The 20,184-nt window shown below is 36.1% G+C and overlaps 1 long non-coding RNA gene across 1 annotated transcript in view; it reads right to left on the bottom strand.

Annotated features, from left to right (window-relative positions):
- Positions 1-4,498: 4,498 nt before the first annotated feature.
- Positions 4,499-20,184, bottom strand: part of LOC131415470 (uncharacterized) — a 39,176-nt gene continuing 23,490 nt past the window's right edge. Inside the window, exons 2-3 of the long non-coding RNA XR_009222466.1 lie at positions 8,802-8,865; positions 4,499-4,691 (exon numbers count right to left, since the gene is read on the bottom strand). This is a non-coding gene — a long non-coding RNA (uncharacterized LOC131415470). The remainder of the gene's footprint in view (positions 4,692-8,801; positions 8,866-20,184) is intronic.

Below are 20,184 nucleotides of genomic sequence, written 5' to 3'. Positions count from 1 at the left end.
TGTAAAGAGAAAAGATTTTGTTTTGTTCTCATGTTTCCCTTCCACATAACAGTAATTTTTAAATACTTTTTTCTCCACATGAATTCAGAAAAAAAGGATAATACAATGCTTGCACTGTACTGAAATCCAGGGGGCGTGTGGGATAAAGAGGTACCGTGTCACCCCACAACCAATGAACAGATGGCCTGAGCTCTGCTAGAAGAATCAGGCTCTCTGAAGGAACATTCTAAACAGAGTACACATAGCTGTGAAGTTTTCTTTCTCCTTGAGGGCCACATCATTATCTGGGCTCCCTGCAGCTCTTCTATGACAGATGTAAGAAACATTTCAATCTCAATATTGTGTCTTCATAGTTTTCCTTTGTAAAAGAAAAGTTGATGCTTACTACCTTTTTTCTTATACTTGATTTGTATAGTATACCAGATAAAGCAAGAAGACGGCCAGTGGCCACCATTGCCTTGACCCTCATCAAGTTTATGTCATAAATCGGGAGGGATTTAGAGTACCTACTATGAGCAAGGCCCCTTCTGCCACCAGGAAAGCAGAGGTGGCTGTGTTCCCTTTTCCTAATTTCTTCCATTACAGTTGTCACATAAACTTTTGTTAAGTGGAAAATATCTATTTTCTTAATTATTAATTATAACTCAGGACAGCATTTATAGAACAAGATAATTTCATGTTTCATTTGTTACAAGTGCTTTTAATTATTTGTAATCGTTTTAATATATTTCAGCAGAAGAAGGTTAGAGACATTAGATGTGGAAGTCTTGTTCTTAAAATAAAATAATAAAATTTCTCTCTCAAGAAAACATGACGCTGTTACATTTTTGAAGAAAGACATCTACTAATAAAACAATGGATTGCAAAATCTCTCAGATATTATATAAGTATTGAAAAACAATTGGGATTTTTTATTTGTATTTCTATTTTTACCTCTATTTGAAAAATACAAATGAATTAGAGGAAAATGGTGAACTAAAGAGGCTCTATTGAAATATTAATTGTCCAGAGGCTCTCATTCACTATTTCATTTATTTAGAATTTTTTCTTTAGTTTTATTTCACAATTTTGAATTTTTCCCCTCCAAACTACAATGTATTGGACAAGTTATAAATACACCAAAGTAACTTGATTAGAAAGATATAAATCAATTCTTTATATATATACTCTGATTTTATAATGAAATTTATTCCAATTTAAATTTTTATAGCTTAATGGAAGTAAAATTGATTTGCAATAAACTGCACATATTTAAAGTATCTGATCTGATAAGTTTTAATACATGTATATACCCATGAAACCATCAACAAAATTGTGATAATGAATATATTCATCACCCTCCAAAATCTCCTCATACCCTCTTTGTGGTCTTTCCTTCCCATTCCTCCTCATACCTCCACTTAATGCAGACCAACTCTGATCTACTTTCTGTAACTACAAATTAGTTTTTATTTTCTAGAATTTATTAGATTATTTTTATGGAACCATACATTATGTATTCTTTTTTTTGTCTGGCTTTTTTCAGTCGTGATAATTATTTTGAGATTATCCCTGTTGCTACATGTATTGATAGTTTATTCCCTTTTCTGACTGAGTAGAATTCCATTGTAGGGATATGCCATAGCTTACTTATGCATTCATGTGTTTATGGCCGTTGGAATTCTCACCACTTTTGGTTATTAAAAATAAAGCTGCTATGAACATTTACGTGCAAGTCTGTGTATGGACATGTGCTTTCATTTCTCTTGGGTAAAATCTTCTACTATATTGTGCATGTTTTTCAACTTCTCCTTGCAGTTCTATCAGTTTTTAACTGATGTATTTTGAGGCTCTATTATTAAGATGTTAAATGGTTAACATTTTTATATGTTCTTGCTGAACCTACCCCTTAATTATTATGAAATAACCTTCTTTATCTCTGATAATATCTTTGCTCTGAAATCTAATTTGTCCAATATTGTATTCCTTCTCTAATGATGCATAACAAATGACCACAAATTTAGTGACTTATTTCATCACCCATTTTTTGTCTCACAGTTTCCTTGTGTCAACAGTCCAGTCATAGCTTATCAGGGTCCTTGGCTCAGAATCCAAAGTGTTGGCTAGAATGGATTCTCCCCTGGAAGCTTGACTGGGGAAGAATCCACTCCCAAAGTCATTCGGATTGTTGGCAAAATTCTTTTCCCTGCAGCCATATGATTGTAGTCTATGGTATTTTGCTCATTGTCAGCTGCAGGCCATCCTTGGGTCCTAGAGGCTGCCAATAGTATCTTGTTAAGCAGGCTTCTCCAACATGGCCACTTGTTTCATCAAGCCTTCAAGGAGAGTCTTTCCTCAGGTAGGGCAGAGTCTTTCCACTAATGAAGTAGATCCACCCAGGAAGAGATCCTTTTGGTTACCTCAAAATCAACTGACTAGATCTTGATGATTAATTATTTCTGCAAAATTCCTTCATGTTTGACATTGTCTGTTTGCAGAAGCAAGTTATCCTGCCCACACTCAAGGGGAGGGAATTATACAAGATGCAAACATCAGGGGGTGGGGATCATGGGGCAACTCTAAAGTTTGTCAACCAAAGTTTCTCAACCACAGATACTAATAGAGTCACTCCAGCTGTCGTTTGATTACTGTTACTTCACTTTTTTGGTTCCATTATTTTACGTTTAACCTATATGTGTCCTTATATTTAAAGTGTTTTGGGTTTTTATTTATTTTTTTTATAAAGATTTTATTTATTTTATTTTTCCCCCCAAAGCCCCAGTGGATAGTTGTGTGTCGTAGCTGCACATCCTTCTAGTTGCTGTATGTGGGACTCGGCCTCAGGATGAACGGAGAAGTGGTGCCTCGATGCGCACCCGGGATCCGAACCCGGGCCACCAGCATCGCAGCGCGCGCACTTAACCACCAAGCCACAGGGCCGGCCCTGGGTTTTTCTTTTTTTTTTTCATTTTGTTGTTGTTGTTTAAAGCAGTATATAAAATATATGTCTTGGTTTTTCATCTGATCTGATAATCTCTCATTTTGAATTGGTGCATTTTGGCCATTAACATTTAATATGATTGTTGATAGGAGGGATTTAAATCTACCATCTTGCTATTTATTGTCTATTATCTGCTTGTTCTTAGTTCTCTTTTCTTCCTTCTTTCTGATTAATTCATAATTTATGATTTTATTTTATCCTTTTTGTTGGCTAATTATCAATTACTCTATGCTTTGTTTTTTTATTGAGCAATTGCCTTGGGATTTATAGTATACGTGTATAATTTATCATGGTCTACCTTCAAGTAATATTTTACCACAACACATATAGTATAACAACCTTATAACAGTATACATGCATTTCCCATCTTCTAGTCTTTTGCACTATGATTTTATATATTTTACTTCTACATATTTTATAAACTGCATATTACATCTGGTATCGTTTTCTTCTGCCTACAGGTCTACCTTTAACATTTGTTGTAGAGCATGTCACTGATTCTGACTTTTTCATTCTGATGAAGTCTTTAGTTTACCTTTGTTTTTAAAAAATAAGTTTTGCTTAGTATAGCTTTTTAGGTTGAAAGATGTGCTCTTTCAGTACATGAATGGTACTCCTTTGTATTCTTGCTTACATTGTGTCCATCACGAAGTCTTTTATCACTTTTATTTTTATTCTCCTATGCATAATGTCCACCTCCACCCCGACTCCATCCAGCTGCTTTCAAGGTATTCTCTTTATTACTGGTTTTAAGCAAATTGATTACGTGACTTTCTTTCTTCCTTTTTTTGTATGGGGCTTATTGAACATCTTAGATCTGTTGGTTTGTTTCAAGCAAGTGACACCTGCTTCCTATCACCAGGAGCAACAGTCCTAGGATGTCAACCCCACTGCATGGTTTGCAGGTATTGAGGTGGCCAAGAAAGACATGACTCACACAGGTGCTGGATGGAACAGCACGTTACTCACAGAGAGAAGAGACAGTGCAAGATCAGCTTCAATAGTGAGCATTGGTTCCCATGGCCATCATGTCTCAACCCACAGCCAACGCAAGGAGATGGTCTGCATGTATCCCTCTTGTGCTGAAGGCAAAGGACCCCCTTCCTTCCCTGCTGGGAACAGATAAAGCCCTTGCAGGACATTTGGTCCTGTCCAAAATGTCCATCATACATTGGCCCATGCCAAAAGGTCCTTGATATTTGGTACTATCCAAAAGATCCATAAGACGTTTGGTCCATAAGACACGTGGACCATGCCAAATTTGTTGATCAGTAGTGAGCTGAAAACTGGAGATGGACTGTCTTCCCTTTTAAAGAAGCTTCTCTCTATGCTTCTGTCTTCCTTTAGTACTCTCCTCTGTGGGTTATATCCTCCTGAACTCTCTGACGTCAGGATTCTAGGTCTCGCTCCTCAATTCAGGGAGATTGCCAGACTTGGCCTGGGTTTTCCCTTCCTGCATGTCAGCCTCATAACTGTATCCAGGCGGTAACCTTGGGCAAGCATAGTGCTCAACTCATTGGTTTCTCCTCTCTCAGGGATCACTTTTCTGCCCTGTCTGCTGTCCATGGTATGAAAATCATTGTTTGATAAATTTTGTGTGTTATTTTTAGTTGTTTTAGATGGGAGAATAAATCTGATTCCTATTATTCTATCTTGACTGAAAGAAGTCCACAATTTAAATTCAAAAGTTTCTTTTTCTTCTCTTTGAAACCTAGAAAGAGATTAAAATACAAGTCTAGCAATGTTTTAGAATTATACAAATCTTGTACAATTTCAGATATCATTTATAGATTTGCTAATTTGTTACTTCAAATCATTTTGTAAATTCTAATGCTCTATATGAAAACTTGATGGAAACTTTAGGTTTTGATTTTATTTGGTCAATCTGTATTCAAACACATGATAATAATTAATGATAGCACTAAAGCAAATTTTGGTCAAAATTAGTTTGACATTCTTGAACAGAAGGCATGCTTAAACATTCCATAGAGGCAAAAATTGTATAACTTAAATGAAATATTTTCCCATGGACAGCTATGACAAATTGGAACAAAAAACTCACTTTGGGAGTTGCACATTTTGGATATATGAGCATCACGGAGGTAAATATTTAGTAAACTTGAGCTGCATTTATTAGTTATAGTGACTATCATGATATACACCTTGGATCTGTGTACATTAAGCGTAATATTCTTTACAGCTCAGTTGAATTGTCTCTCCCTTTCTCTCTGTTCCTTTTAATTTATTTTTATAATGTGTCCTAATTTGTTTCTTTTTACTATACAAGTGTCATAATTCGGGCACTGTTAAAAGTTTACATTATGACACTGTGACAGATAAGAACTAGCAAGCCAGTTGCTCAGTGACACACCAAATGAATGTCAACACTCTAATGACCCAAATAAAGGAGAACAAATGAAACAAAAGATCATCATATAGGGCATCAGAACCAAATTATAATAGACATCATGTGATCAGTGATGACTGTGGGAAATACTAAAACAAGCAGAAATTAACATAATGACTGATATCAGTGATGACAGGTATCAACAGATGTTTGCCCCTGGCAAAATGAGAATCAGAAGTAGCATTTCTGTAACTCGGACCATTTATGAGCTACCACATCTACTTATTAGCTAAATTATCAAGAAATAGTTTACCCTAAACCATGGCATATAAAGAAAATGGAATACCATGATTTTTTAATGTAAAGAGATAACTATATGAAAATAAATGGTGTGATTTAGGATTTTTATAATAGGTTGAATAATTTTTATTTGATCATTATCTAAAACCTCTATTGAATATAAATGTTGATTTATAGAATAGGTTGCCTGAATTGAGTTTAGCATTCAATATTTAGTATTTTTAATAATTTTGAAAGGCAGCTAGACTAGTAAGATATTGACTCTGGAATCAGACTGTCTTGTTTCAAATCCTGGCTCCAAAACTTTTTAGCTGTGTGAACTTGGGCAAATTGTGTAACTGTACTATGGTTGAATTTCTTTGTTTTTAAAAGAATATCAAAACTATATCTACTTTAGAGAATTGTTATATAGATTCAATTAGTAAATACAAGCAAAGCTCTTACAGAAATGCCTGGCATATTAGAATATTTATTACCTAAATAAAGCAATGAAAATTGTTGCTGGATAAAAAATTGTGGCTTAAAAAAACTAAACTCTGTGATGGGAAGAAAAACAGAATGTAGGTCAGATTATATCATTGTACACACAAACACACACACACACACAAATCCAAATGGCATTTTTAGATGTAGGTAAACAAAAATGCTTTCAAAGATTTCTAGTACTATATAACATTCTAAGTTAGTTCATAATTGGTAGGGTCACTATTATCTGTACTAGACATAATTGCAAAGAGAACAATGATCTTTCATTCCTTCCTTTCTTTCCATTCACATTTGAAGAATAATTTCAGAAACGACTTGAATAAATATATTTTTAATGGTTTCCAATAGTATACTCTCAAAATACAAATTGATCTTAATAGTTAAGGGCAAAAAGTTATGATTGATCCATGACCTGTGAAATGTTTTGTGAAAACATTGAACACTCTCCTATTGTTGGTGATCAATGCACAGAGACATGAACAAAACCAGAAAAAAATAAATACACACTTAGTACACCTAAAGGAAAAAAATTCAAAACATGGAGAATTAAAGTGTTTGATGTCTTTGTCAAAAACTTATTAAGAATAGTTTGCACAGCCCTAGCCTTCTCATTGTATGACTTAGGATATGAAGCGAGGCAAATTGTCTTGTTTCTAAGTTTAGATAAAATTCCCAACATTTTATTCTTTCCACTTTAATGCCATGAAATATCTTTGAGTTCCTTTAATGAGAAATTTTTGCCTGTGTCACTTCTTCTGGGACATCTACATCCTCTCTTCACAACCACTTTCCTCAGTACATCTAATTACTTCTGCATTTTATCGCCTAATTTTAGTGTATCTCCATGTGTTAGGAACTTAATCAGCTGATTTTCTAGGTGAGGAAACTGAGGCACAGAGATGTTAAGTAACTACCCAATGTTACAGTCAGCATGAGATAGAACCTGCTTCAAACTCCAGCAGTTTAACCCCAGAACAGGGCTCCACGGTGCCACACTTCGACTAATGTGGGTGATTAAAATGTCAACACTTGGGATCTGCCCCGGATCAATGAAGTTGGAATTTTTGGAGGTGGGGCTCAGGCACTGGTGAGTTCAAAATCTTCTCAGTTGAGTTTAATGGGAAGTCACGATTGATAATTCCAGCTTTTGAGCCTCCGTTCATAGCCAATAAGCCTTAGCAGCATTGAGAAACAAAAGACGAAAACAGACTATTCAGTACATGGCGTTAAAACAATTCGAGGGGCCCACCCAGTGGTGCAAGGGTTTCACCCGGTGGTGCAAGGGGTTCACCCGGTGGTGCAAGGGGTTAAGTGCGCACACTCCACTGCGACGGCCCGGGGTTCGCAGGTTGGGATCCCGGGCGCGCACCGACACACCGCGTGTCAGGCCATGCTGTGGTGGTGTCCCATATAAAGTAGAGGAAGATGGGCATGGATGTTAGCCCAGGGCCAGTCTTCCTCAGCAAAAAGAGGAGGATTGACAGATGTTAGCTCAGGGCCTATCTTTCTCACACACAGAAAAAAAAACAACAATTCGAAACAAATAAGGTTGGATCTCTATTTCACACATTCCCCTCCAAAATTCCCAATGGTTTAATGACTCAATGTAAGAGTTTTCACTATATAGTTCAAATATAAAAAGAGAATAGGTATATATCCATGATTAGGGTAGGGTAGAGAGAAAACGGGCAGAAGATCAAGTTAAAAAGAAAAAAAATCAATCAAACCACAAGACTGAAAAGTTGTCTGCAAAATAAAACTCAAATCATTGAATACGCACTATTTTTTGTTATCACTTATTGTGACTAAGTGCATTAATTTCTCAATCTTTGTCTTTGGAGTTTCTTCGTGAAGATATGCTCTAGGTAAAATGGCCCTATAACATAGGTCCCCTGGGGATTGGTTTCAGCTGGCCCATATCATGCTGCCTTGTATTGTATCAGGTAGTGTTTTAACACACTAGGAATATTGTGAATAGATTTTTGATTATTTAAAAGTTCTGCAATTTGGCAGCCAATTTTAAAGAAATATATTTTTTCTTCCTTCTATGACACCTCAAACAGCATCAATAAGACTTTTTTTATATTCTTTGAGTAGAAAAGCATTTTGTTCGGTACTGTTCTTTGAAGGATTGTTGTGAATTTTCTTTTTTATAATATTCATTTTTGACAAAACAGTGCCCTTGCCAGCCTCCAGAAGAAATCAGTATGAACAAAGGGGAATACTTTCACTATAGTTGCTATAGTAAATGAAGGGTTGGGACTTTGTTTAGTGCTATAATTTCTCAATAATTAGTCAGTTATACATATTTGATATAAATAATATGTAAGTATTCTCATTAAATATCACAGAAAATATGAAATTTGTTATCTTCACATGTTTCCATTACACTATTGGCTATAACTAGACTACACATTTAAGTAGCAATGTTGAAAGAAATCCTTTATTTTTATAGTTTTGTCTTAAATACAGACAATACTGTGAGGAAGGAAAAATGCTCCAGGAAGCTCTAATCTATAACTAAAGCAAATCTTTGATTTAAGGAAATTATACTGAGAATTACCAAGTTTAATATAAAAGCAGTACTTACTTTGATTCAATAACATTTTGATTATCTACACTCTAAAAGATACTGCATTATCTACTTTAGGCAGTGGTTCAAAATATTTTTGTCTATTTTCAACATACCTGCTAGATGGTGATTACATGTATGGTGCACTCCAGTTGGTAGACCAAGATTGGTTTTTCAAGGCTGCAAAAAAGAAAAAACAAACTTATGAGGTAGATGTGGGAAATTCTTGCTAGACTAAAATGCAATGCTCTCTTCTTCCTCTGAGATTAAGAAACAAGTCTTTAAGACACATAAGAGTGAGCAAGACAGATAACTTGTGCTCAAGGGACATGTCAAATATCTCACAGTGCCTCCCAGGTGATTGCTGGAAGTACTGATTCTTGGAAAATGTCCTACAGTCTAATGATTTGCATTGGGAACCATGAAATGCTAAGGAGACTTCTAAACTGGAGGCTTTATCAACTTAAAGAAGCAATGAGTGCACTGGGGATGCAAAATACACATCAAGTCAGTTATCATAGAATCATAGACTTACAGAACCACGGGCAATTCAAAAGATCAATTCATTCTACCCCTTTGTTTTACAAATAAGGGAACTAGGGCAAAGAGAGTTCAGATGATTTGTCTAAGGACACACAGCTAAATAAATGGCAGTCATAGGACACAAACCAATCACTTCCATTCAAGCATTCTCATCATTAAAATTTCCAGACTCACAGCTACACAGTGAGTCATCTACGTCAGTCATGCTATCTTAGAACCAGCAACCAAGAACAAAATGCAGCTGGGAAAAGTAAAGCACAGATCTGCCATCCCAGTCACTGTCAAAGGCTTCTACTATTTTCTGCATATCAATTATACCTCAATAAAGCTGTTTAGAAAAAAGTTTTATACTTGGTAGAAAATCCTACATTATTAAAGTCTGTCACATTATTATATCAGACTTATTAAGATCATCAAATTGCTATGTACTTATTTTATGTCAGATAATAACCGACAATTTACTGATGGTTAACTATGATCCAGGCACCATTCTAATTACAAATAATATCTCACTTAATAGTCACCACTAACAATAACTTTAAGAAGAAATATGTAGAACCTGTGAAATGACTGAATATTTTAAAGAAAGGAAACCTTCCCAAATTAATCTATAGGCTTAAGGTGATAAAATACTAATCAAAATCCAAAAAATCTAAAGGTTATCAGAAATAAACACTAAAATAGAAAATATTTTTTAATTAAGTGTTTTAGTTTGAAATAATTGTAGAGACACATGCAGTTGTAAGAAAAAATAGATTGAGATGTTCTGTATCCTTTACCCAGCGTCTCCCAATGGTAACCTCTTGAAAAACGACAGTACCATATCACAACCATGATATTGGCATTAATGCAGTCAAGATACAGAACATTTCCACGAGCACAAGGATCCCTTGTGTTGAACTTTTTAGCCACATCCACTTCTTTCTTGCCAACTACTCTCTCAACCCCTGACAACCACTAACATGTTCTCCATCTCTATAATTTTTGTCTTTTCCAGAATGTTATACAAATGGAATCACACATTATGTAACCTCTTGGGATTAACTTTTTTTTCACTCAGCATAATTCTCTGGAGATTCATCCAGGTTGTGGTGTGTATCAGTAGTTCATTCCTTGTTATTGCAGAGTAGTATTCTATGGTATGGACATACTACAATTTGTTTAACCATTCACTTGTTAAAGACAGCTGAATTGTTTCCAGTTTTTAGCTATTATGAATAAAGCTGCTCTAAATATTCGTTTACAGATATTTTTGTGAACACATATCTTCATTTCTTCGAATAAATGTCCAGGAGTGCAATTGCTGGGTCATATGCAGGTCATATGTTAGTCTGGTAGCTGCATGTTTAGTTTGTTTTTTCAAGAAATTGCCAAATTGTCTTTTAGAGTGGTGTCACATTAAGTAAAAAAGGCATGTTATTAAATTATAAATACTCTATAAACAAAAATACTGTATACTCACAGTGATGTATGTGTGATCGAGTTTCCCACATCTTCACCAGCATTTGATGTTGTCACAATTTTTTATTGTTGCCATTTTGATAAGAGCATAGTGACATCTTGTTATGGTTTTAATTTGCATTTCCCTAATGGCTAACGGTGTTGAACATATTTTCATGTGCTTACTTGCCATCTGTATATTTTTGGTAAAATATCTTCATATATTTTGCTCATGTTTTAGTTGGATTGTTTGTGTTTTTACTGTTGAGTTTTGAGAGTTTTTTATATTCTAGATTCTAGTTCTTTGTCAGGTATGTGATTTGTGAATAATTTCCTTCTAGTCTGTAGCTTGTCATTTCAATGTCTTCACAGGATCTTGCTTAAAGCAAAATTTTTTTTAACTTTGATGAAGTTTAATTTACCTAGTTTTCCCTCTAGGATAGTGTTTTTGGTGTTAAATCTAAAGAATTTTTTACCTACCCCTAAATTTTGAAGATTTTCTCATGTTTTTCTTCTTTTAAAAAAAATATAATAGTTTTATGGTTACATTTAACTCCATGATCTATTCCTAATAACTTTTTGCAAAAGGTATGAGACTTAGGTCGTGCCTTCTCTTTCTTTTTCCTCCTGTGGATGTCCAATTGCTCCCGCACTAGGTGTTGAAAAGGCTACCTTCCTTCAATTGAATTGCTTTGCACCTTTGTCAAAAATCAGTTGAGCATATTTGTGTGGGTCTATTTCTGGGTTCTCTATTCTATTTTTTGTTATTGATTTTTGTGTCTACACCTGTGCCAGTACCACACAGTCTTGATTACCATAGTTATATAATAAATCTTGTAATTGGGTAAACTGATTCCATCTACATTATTATTCTTTTTCAAAATTGTTTAAACTATTATAGTTCCTTTGTCTTTTCACATAGTTTTAGAATCATCTTGTCTATATCTAAAAAACATCTTTCCAAGATTTTGATAGAAATTACATTAAATCAGCATATCAGTTAGGGAGAAATTGACATCTTTACTATATTGAGTCTTCCAATCCATGAACACAGTATTGCTCTCTATTTATTTATACCTGTATTTAAACCACCATTAAGAATCATGGTAGTTTAAATTACCATTAAGAATCATGTTTCTGAAGAATCTTTAATGAAATGGAAAATGCTTAAGAAGTCATGTAAAGTAAAAAAGGCATGTTGTTAAATTATAAATACTCTATAAACTAAATAGTGAAAAAGATAATAAATGTTATGCATTGACAATTTTCAAAGAGAAAAGAACATTTGAAATACTAACAAGAAATGTTATATTTAGATTTTATTATGGTTATATGAATGGTCTCCATTACATTGTTCTCTACTCTTTAAGCTTTTTCAAAAGTTATAATTTTATACGAATATTAACATTACTGATTTTATAAATGTGTAGATCAAATACTAACCCAAAAATGTGTTCATAATACAACAACTAAAATATTGATCATTATGTCCTCTATGCCTGCCATGGTATCTGATAGTCAATTTTTTTAATATCAAAATACAGAAAAAAATTCTCTATAAATGAGTAAAAATATAAAGTTCTGTACTAGAATATTTTCTATTTCTACACATAATTATTCCTAATTAAAATTATGTTTGCTTTCATAAAAAACTACTTATATGCCTACTATTGACCAGCCCTATTGCCATTTACAGTATTTTCTTTAATTCTCACTAAATATCTACAAGATTATTTATCTCATTTGACGTGAGAAAACGAAAACTGTAGATATCGAAAAATTCCTGTGAAATTTACTCAGATTTTAATTGCAAAACATAGTTCTATCTCCAGGATATCGGATTCCAAACTCAGCAACATTTTTTCCTAAAACAGAGGTAAAGATTTAAACATACCTGTGAAGGAAATATGAGCAAATTTTATGGTGACTTAATGATTTTATGAGTGATTTAAATTTTCTTTTATTTCTAAGTTCTTTTGTAGTAAATGGGATGGGAGGAATGGGAATTTTTTTATGTTTATACATTTTATATTACTGAATTCTAAAATACATATAGTTCACAGAGTGAGGAATTTAGTTTATGGCGATATGAGTTCTTCCTTAATCACGAATAGCCATGCTATTAGTATTTTTCCATGAAGTAAGCTCTTAAGTAATTCAATGTAATTCTACTAATTTTATAATGACAATAATATTGCTATAGATTTTTTTTTAAAGGTACATTTTTAGAATATATCTGTTGTGTACCTAAAGATGTTTATGACACAAAGTAACAGATACTACAGAGAACTTTTGGCATTAGTCTTAATTAAAATCACTTTTAGTCTTCCTACAAACATTACTGTTAATAAGTGAGTAAAACTGAATTACTGACAATATCAGCACTTCACTGTCTAGAATAGTTAGTAAGATTTACCTTAGGTAGCTGCTTAAATGATGAGACAGCAGTCCCACCTTATCCATGGGGGAGACTTTCCAAGACTGCCAGTGGGTGCCTGAAACCATGCATAGTACTGAGCTGTATATATAGTATGTTTGTTCCTATATATACATACGAATGACAAATTTTAATCTATAAATTAGGCACAGTAACAGATTAACAACAATATAATAAAATAGAACAATTATAACAATATACTCTAATAAAAGTTTCCATAGATCTTAGCAACCTCAGCATATGATTTTTTTCTTTCCATATTAAGTCCAGAACTTTTACATTTTCATTTAAAGGAAGCACTTTACAGCTTCTATTTGGCATATCTGAATTGCCAACATCACTATTCTTGCACTTTGAGGGCACTATAAGTAAAATAAGGGTTATTTGAACACAAGCCTTGTGATACTGTGGCGGTCAACCTGAAAACCAAGAGGGCTACTAAGTGACTTAACGGGTGGTAACCTATACAGTGTGGCTCTGCTGGACAAAGGGATGATTCATGTCCTAGGCAGGATGAAGTGGGATAGGGTGAGATTTCATCACACTACTCAGAATGGCGTGCAATTTAAAGCTTATGAATTGTTTATTTCTGAAATTTTTCCATCTAATATTTTTGGACCGCAGTTGACCATAGGTAACTGAAATCTTGAAAAGCAAACCCGCAGATAAAGGGGGGACTACTGTATATCAAGGTGGCCAGCATTCAAGGGATACAGTCACTGCATTAGATAGACAGGGAGGCAGGCAATCATCCAACTGGCTGTCTGCGTTATAGCTAAGATCAGGCTCTGTAGCCGTATAGCCTGGCTGTGATTTCAGTTCCATTTGTTGTTAACAGTACAACTATAGGTAAGTCAATCCACCTTTCTGTGTCCCAGTTTCCTCATCTATAAAATTGGTGCCTATAAAATAATGCTTATTTCAGAGAATTGTTGCATTAAATAACTTAATATAGGAGAAATGACTCCCATGTATAAAATACTCAATAAATGTTTGTAGTGGTTATTATTATAATACACAGACAGCTGAAGAAATTATCCTATTATATGAGTTTACATTGGAATGGTAATAATTTAATCATTATTTCATATTCACTTTTGAGATTTTTCTGTATATAACATTCCTATTAGAGGGAGACAGGCATTACAAGGACTGCTTAACTTTCCAAATATGCAACATGACCTATAGAAAGAAAGTTTTAGCAATTCCTGTGTGTTGTAGGAGAAATACTTCTATATAACTAGAGGCTTACTAGATATTTTACCTCTGTAACTAAAACAATTGTCTAAACTTGTAAAATACTCTTTGGTCATGTCTGGCAGGACCTTTCCCTGAAGGATATTAAAAAAATGTGTAGTAAATTTTAGAATATTTTTACTTCATTTTTAAGTATTTATATATATATATATATATTTGCCTTAGAAGTTGTTCTAAGGGGAAGAAAAGTCTACATTTAATTAAAAATGGCCTTTAAGGCATTCTTCAGAAATGTGTATAAATGTAGGCCACCGTTCAGAAGAGAGTCCTTTGTGATAATTACATTCTCCATGAGTGCTGATTGAACTAATTAAAAATTGCAAGTCTTATCAAGATTATTTATTGAAATCTATTTGGCAGCTTCCATTACTTAACGTAGCTCAGTAGTTTATTCTATTATACTCATTTAAGAATGGCAACAGTAATTCAAGTAAAGAATGAAAGTTGAGAAATGTTTGATAAACAGATAAGACCATATCTGATCCTTTGTACCTCAGAAAATGACTCAATGGCTAAGTCCATAGAGTATAAAACAGCCTTTTAAATCACCTAGTAATTTAATTTGTATTTTGCTTTTATTATCTGGAAAAATGCACTAGGTAACAACTATTCAGCTTCCTATTCCAATTTGTTCTCATCAGTTCACTCTGAAGGAAAATTTAAAGTTAATTTTTGATTTATTAGTGATGGTCAGGAGAGATCCATTAGGGAACTACATATGACGATTCTCGAATTCTATTCAAACTAGACCCTACATCAGTAAACTATGAATAAATGCTTGGTATCCTCTTCCCAGCCAGTGCCTTCTGTATTTCTCCTGTGTCACTGTTGGCTTAAGGCATAGAAATTCGCCCAGGGGAATATGATCAGAGAACTAACAAAGTGAACATGGAGTGAAGTTGAGTGGGATGGAAATTTTAGCTCTGCTGTTTACTAGTTCTGTGAACTTGAGCAAGAAAATCAATATTTCTAAATTTCAGTGTCTCATTTGCAAAATAGAGTAATAAAACACATCTTGCAAAATTGTGGGAATAATGCATATCAAGTGTATGGAAGGGTTCCTGAGCGTGAAAACTCAACTCATTAAAAACTGCAATGGACTTCCTCATGTGTATGACCGCTTATTGGGATTATCATAAAGCGATTCATGCCCTAACAAGAGGGCTGGTTCAGTTAGCTTCAGAGATCCTCAAGCCGGATAATAACTTTTGGCCAATGTGAATCACGAAATTGATGGAACTATTTATTTTTGTGATAGAGGTGTGGGTAAGTGTCATATATCATTGCTTTGAATATTTATTTCTCCAATTCTGCTGAAAAAACTAACCAGAAAATTAGAAACTCTCCCTTTTCATTGACGTAATAGTGCCATTTTTACTCTTATGGAAACATGTAAAAATATGATTCTGGAGGATGTAATTGACAAATCAAGTCACAGATGGTGAATGGCTCAGGCAGTGAGGAACAAGGTAAAATAGGAAGTAGATTGGCTTGAATTCATTCCAGAATATTTGCAAATAGTTTTCAAAAAGCATTGCCACTGCAGAAAATCAATCGGTTTCTTGAATATTTTTTTGACCTTACCTGCAGTCATCAGTTTCACTACGTCTATTAATTAAGTATAACTACTCTTCCTTTCCCTGACCATGTGCCAACTGAACAAAAAAAATCTGAATTATCAATTGCAGATTTTCATGAAAATCAAATCAAAATGCCATAGAAGCAGATTTGGTAATGTCTCAAATTCTGTTCAAGCTATTTCTACAATGTTAAAGATTCACCTAGAACCTTATCCTAGAGGCTTTTTGAACAACAGACATATGTAAATCCCCAGTGAACGAACGAGTTAGGAGCAAGAGGCTCATTTCCAGGGAGAAAACAAACACTTGAGAATAAGTTTCTGAATTTGAACAAAATAAACCAGTGGGAAGTTGTGGAAACTACTATCATTACCCTCTACTACATTAAGTGAGAGAAAAGGGGTATTTGCGTGACCGGACTCAAGTCTGGTCACCCTGGTTCTTGGTCAGTGTAAGGGAAGGATTCAGACACCGACACAAAGGCAACAGCAAGCAAGCAAAGATTTATTAGAGGAAAGGTCAGATACACTCCAAGTGAGGAGCGGGCAGTGCCAAAAAATGCATGTGTCCTGTGTCTTGGGTTAGTTTTATTCTTATTTGGGCTGTTTAGAAGCAAATTAGTTATCTGGTTATCCACCAATAATGGTTTTTCCTCCACCCACACATCAGGAGGGGGAGTTATTGACCCTCTAGGGGAATCTCCGGAACTGTCATGGCAGTCATCCTCCATGGAAGGGGGGCTAATGCATATGGACTTTGTATGTAAATTAAAGACAGGTCAATGTCCTTTAGCAGTGTATAGCAGGAGGCTTTGTATGCGCTGTTTATGCACTCCTTATTTTTATCATCCAGGTGGATGGCCTCAGAATCTGGTGGTGGTGCCAAGCCGGTCTCAGTTCCCCTTTATCCTCATCATGTAAGATGCCAGCAAGATGCTTCACTGATGCATCAAGGTCTCCAACTATGATCCCTGGCTCGTCTCTGTCTAGCTACCTATTTCATCTGGACCAAGCTCTCTCTTGGCCACAATATTTCTGAAGAAAGTATTTCTTTATTAACACTAGTAAAATTTAAGATTTTCTTCCTAAAAACTGTTTATTGATAAATGTAATTTTATTGAATTTAGTGGGAGGAGGTTTTTAAAAATCCCTTGAACCGAGTAACCTCAGCAAGATGGCAGAACAGGTGGTTTCCAATTTACGTCCTCCTCACAGGAAGACCAAACAGCAACTAGCCATGGTCAAGATGCCTTTAGGAAATTGCCAGACCCTGGGGATGAAGCTGAGGCACCCCTTTGGAGCACAAAACACAAAAACTACTAAAGGAGAAGGGTAAAAGGAGGCATTTCATTTTGCAGTATTGTCCCTGCCCCAGGCTGGCACAGTGCGTTCCTGAGAGGGGACACCTGGCCTACCATTGCTCCAGCGGAAGATAGAGAGGCCACAGGGGACATCCGGCTTCCTCAGCTCCCCAGGAGGCCCACTACAGTCTCGCCTTACCGGACCACTGGTGGAATCTGCAGACTGGACCACCAGGGACATAGAGAAGGGGGCGGGGCCTACAGTAGCACCTTCACTGATCTTGGTGGACCGTGTTCCTGCGGTGGTAGCAGGCGAGCAGAGATTCCAGCCAGTGACTGCCCATTTGCATGGTCAAGCCAGTGGCCCCATCTAGCGTGGGACCTGGGTTGGCAGTTTTACCTGGTTTGAATCCCCAGCAGATGTGCCACATCGACCCTAGAGCCCAATCTACAATTCCACCCAGAAAGGGAGGCAAGTCTGCAGGACCGCCCAACTGTGGAGTCCAGCCTCCAGCCCTGCCAGACGAGGAAGCCTGACCTGAGATCCTGGGCAGCTACAGAGCACATCTTATAGTCTTCCCAGGCTAGGAAGCAAGTCAGAAGTCCCACACAACTGCTGAGCATAGACTCCAGCCTCTTCTGAGAAGGAAGCCCAGTCAGTGACCTTGGGCAGCCACAGAGCCCATCCTACAGCCCCTCTGGGACAAAGAGTCTAGCCCATAGCCTCACCCACCTGTGGAGTATAACCTCCGGCCCCACTTGACTAGGAAGCCCAGTCACATGGGCAACGTCAGAGCCCAGTCTATAGCCTGGCCCAGTTACTGAGCACATTCTGCAGTCCTGCTCAGGTAGCGAGCCCAGCCAGCGACCCCAGCTGATTGTGGCACATAGATTGAGGCCCCACCTGGCCGAGGAAACTAGCCAGACACCTCGCCCAACAGCAGAGCACAGTCAGCAGACTGCCTGATCATAGAGCCACGCCTGCAGCCCTGACCAACTTCAGGGCACACCCTGAGCACCACCTGATCACAAAGCACAGCCTAAGGCACTGTACAACTGTGAAGCCTTGTCGGTGGCCCTGCCTAATGCAGAGTCAAACCAGAGGCACCATCTAGCTGGGGAGCTCAGCCTGGGGCCTCACCTGACCAGGGATGATTGCAGAGCCTAGCCTATAGCCCTGCTCAATTGTGGAGTCCAGCCAGCAGCACTGCCCTATTAGCCTGCTATTCCCCCTGACCAGAGGAGGCTGCAGAGCCCAGCTAGTGGCCTGCTTGACCAGGGACCCCAGCCAGACCCCACACCCTTCAGAGCAAAAAAGGCACTTGATAAAATTTAACATCCATTTCATGATAAAAACTCTTAACAAATTAGGTATAGAAGGAATATACCTCAGCATAATAAAGGCCATATACAGCAAGTTCACAGCTAATGTCACACTCTATGGTGAAAGGTTGAAAGCCTTTCCTCTAAGATCAAGAACAGGACAAGGATGCCCACTCTCACCACTCCTATTCAACATAGTACTGGATGGAAATCCTAGCCAGAGCACTTAGACAAGAAAAAGAAATAAAAGTAATCCAAATTGGAAAGGAAGAAATAAAATTGTCTGTGCAATTGACAATAACATTCAAATAAGATGATCTTATTGTATAAAAAAACCCCAAAGATGCCACAGGAAAAAAAAAAAACCTGTTAGAAATAACAGATGAGGGGCCGGCCCCATGGCATAGCGGTTAAGTGAAGGCGCTCCGCTGCTGGCAGCCCGGGTTCAGATCCCAGGCGCGCACACAGGCACCGCTTGTCAGGCCATGCTGTGGTGGCATCCCATATAAAGTGGAGGAAGTTGGGCACAGATGTTAGCCCAGGGCCAGTCTTCCTCAGCAAAAAGAGGAGGATTGACATGGGTGTTAGCTCAGAGCCGATCTTCCTCACAAAAAAAAAAAGAAATAGATGAATTCAGTGAAGTTGCAGGATACAAAATCAACATACAAAAATCAGTTGAGTTTCTAAACACTAACAACAAACTATCTGAAAAAAAAATAAAGAAAACAATCTCTTGTACATTAGCATCAAGAATAATAAAATATGTAAGAGGAAATTTAACCAAGAAGGTGAAAAGACACACATAAATGGTAAGATATCTCAAGTTCATGGATCAGAAGAATTAATATTGTTAAAATATCCATTCTACTGAAAGTGATCTATAGAGTCAATGTAATCTCTATCAAAATTCCAATGACATTTTTTTCACAGACAAAGAAAAAAAAATCCTAAAATTTGTATGGAACCACAAACACCCTGAATAACCAAAGTGGTCTTGAGAAAGAAGGACAAAGCTGGAGACACAGACACAAAGATCAATGAGACAGAATTGAGAACCCAGAAATAAACCCATGTGTATATGGTCAACTAATATGTAACAAGGCAGCCAAGAATACTCAATGGGGAGAAGATAATGTCTTCAGTAAATTAAGAGTTTTCCCTAGTTGGGAAAATGGGATATTCTTCATGCAAAAGAATGAAATTGGACCCCTATCATATACCACCCACAAAAATGAACTTTAAATGAATTAAAGACTTAAATGTAAGACCTGTAACTGTAAAACTCCTAGAAGAAAACATAGGGAAAAGGCTCTTCGATCTTGTTTTTTGCAATAATTTTTTGAATATGACACCAAAGCACAAACAACAAAAACAAAAATCAAAAAGTGGGACTACATCAAACAAAGAAGTTTCTGCACACTAAAGAAACCATCAATAGAATGAAAAAGCAACTTAGGGAGTGGGAGAAAATATTTGCAAATCATATATCTGATAAGTGGTTAATATCCAAAATATACAAGGAACTCATACTACTCAATAGCAAAATAATAGCATAATAATAATAATATAATTAATAAGTGGGCAAAGGATCTGAATAAACATTTTTCAAAATGAGACAT

This window comes from Diceros bicornis, chromosome 16, assembly GCF_020826845.1.
Source record: "Diceros bicornis minor isolate mBicDic1 chromosome 16, mDicBic1.mat.cur, whole genome shotgun sequence".
Taxonomy (NCBI): domain Eukaryota; kingdom Metazoa; phylum Chordata; class Mammalia; order Perissodactyla; family Rhinocerotidae; genus Diceros; species Diceros bicornis.
This window is presented reverse-complemented; position numbering and strand designations above follow the sequence as displayed.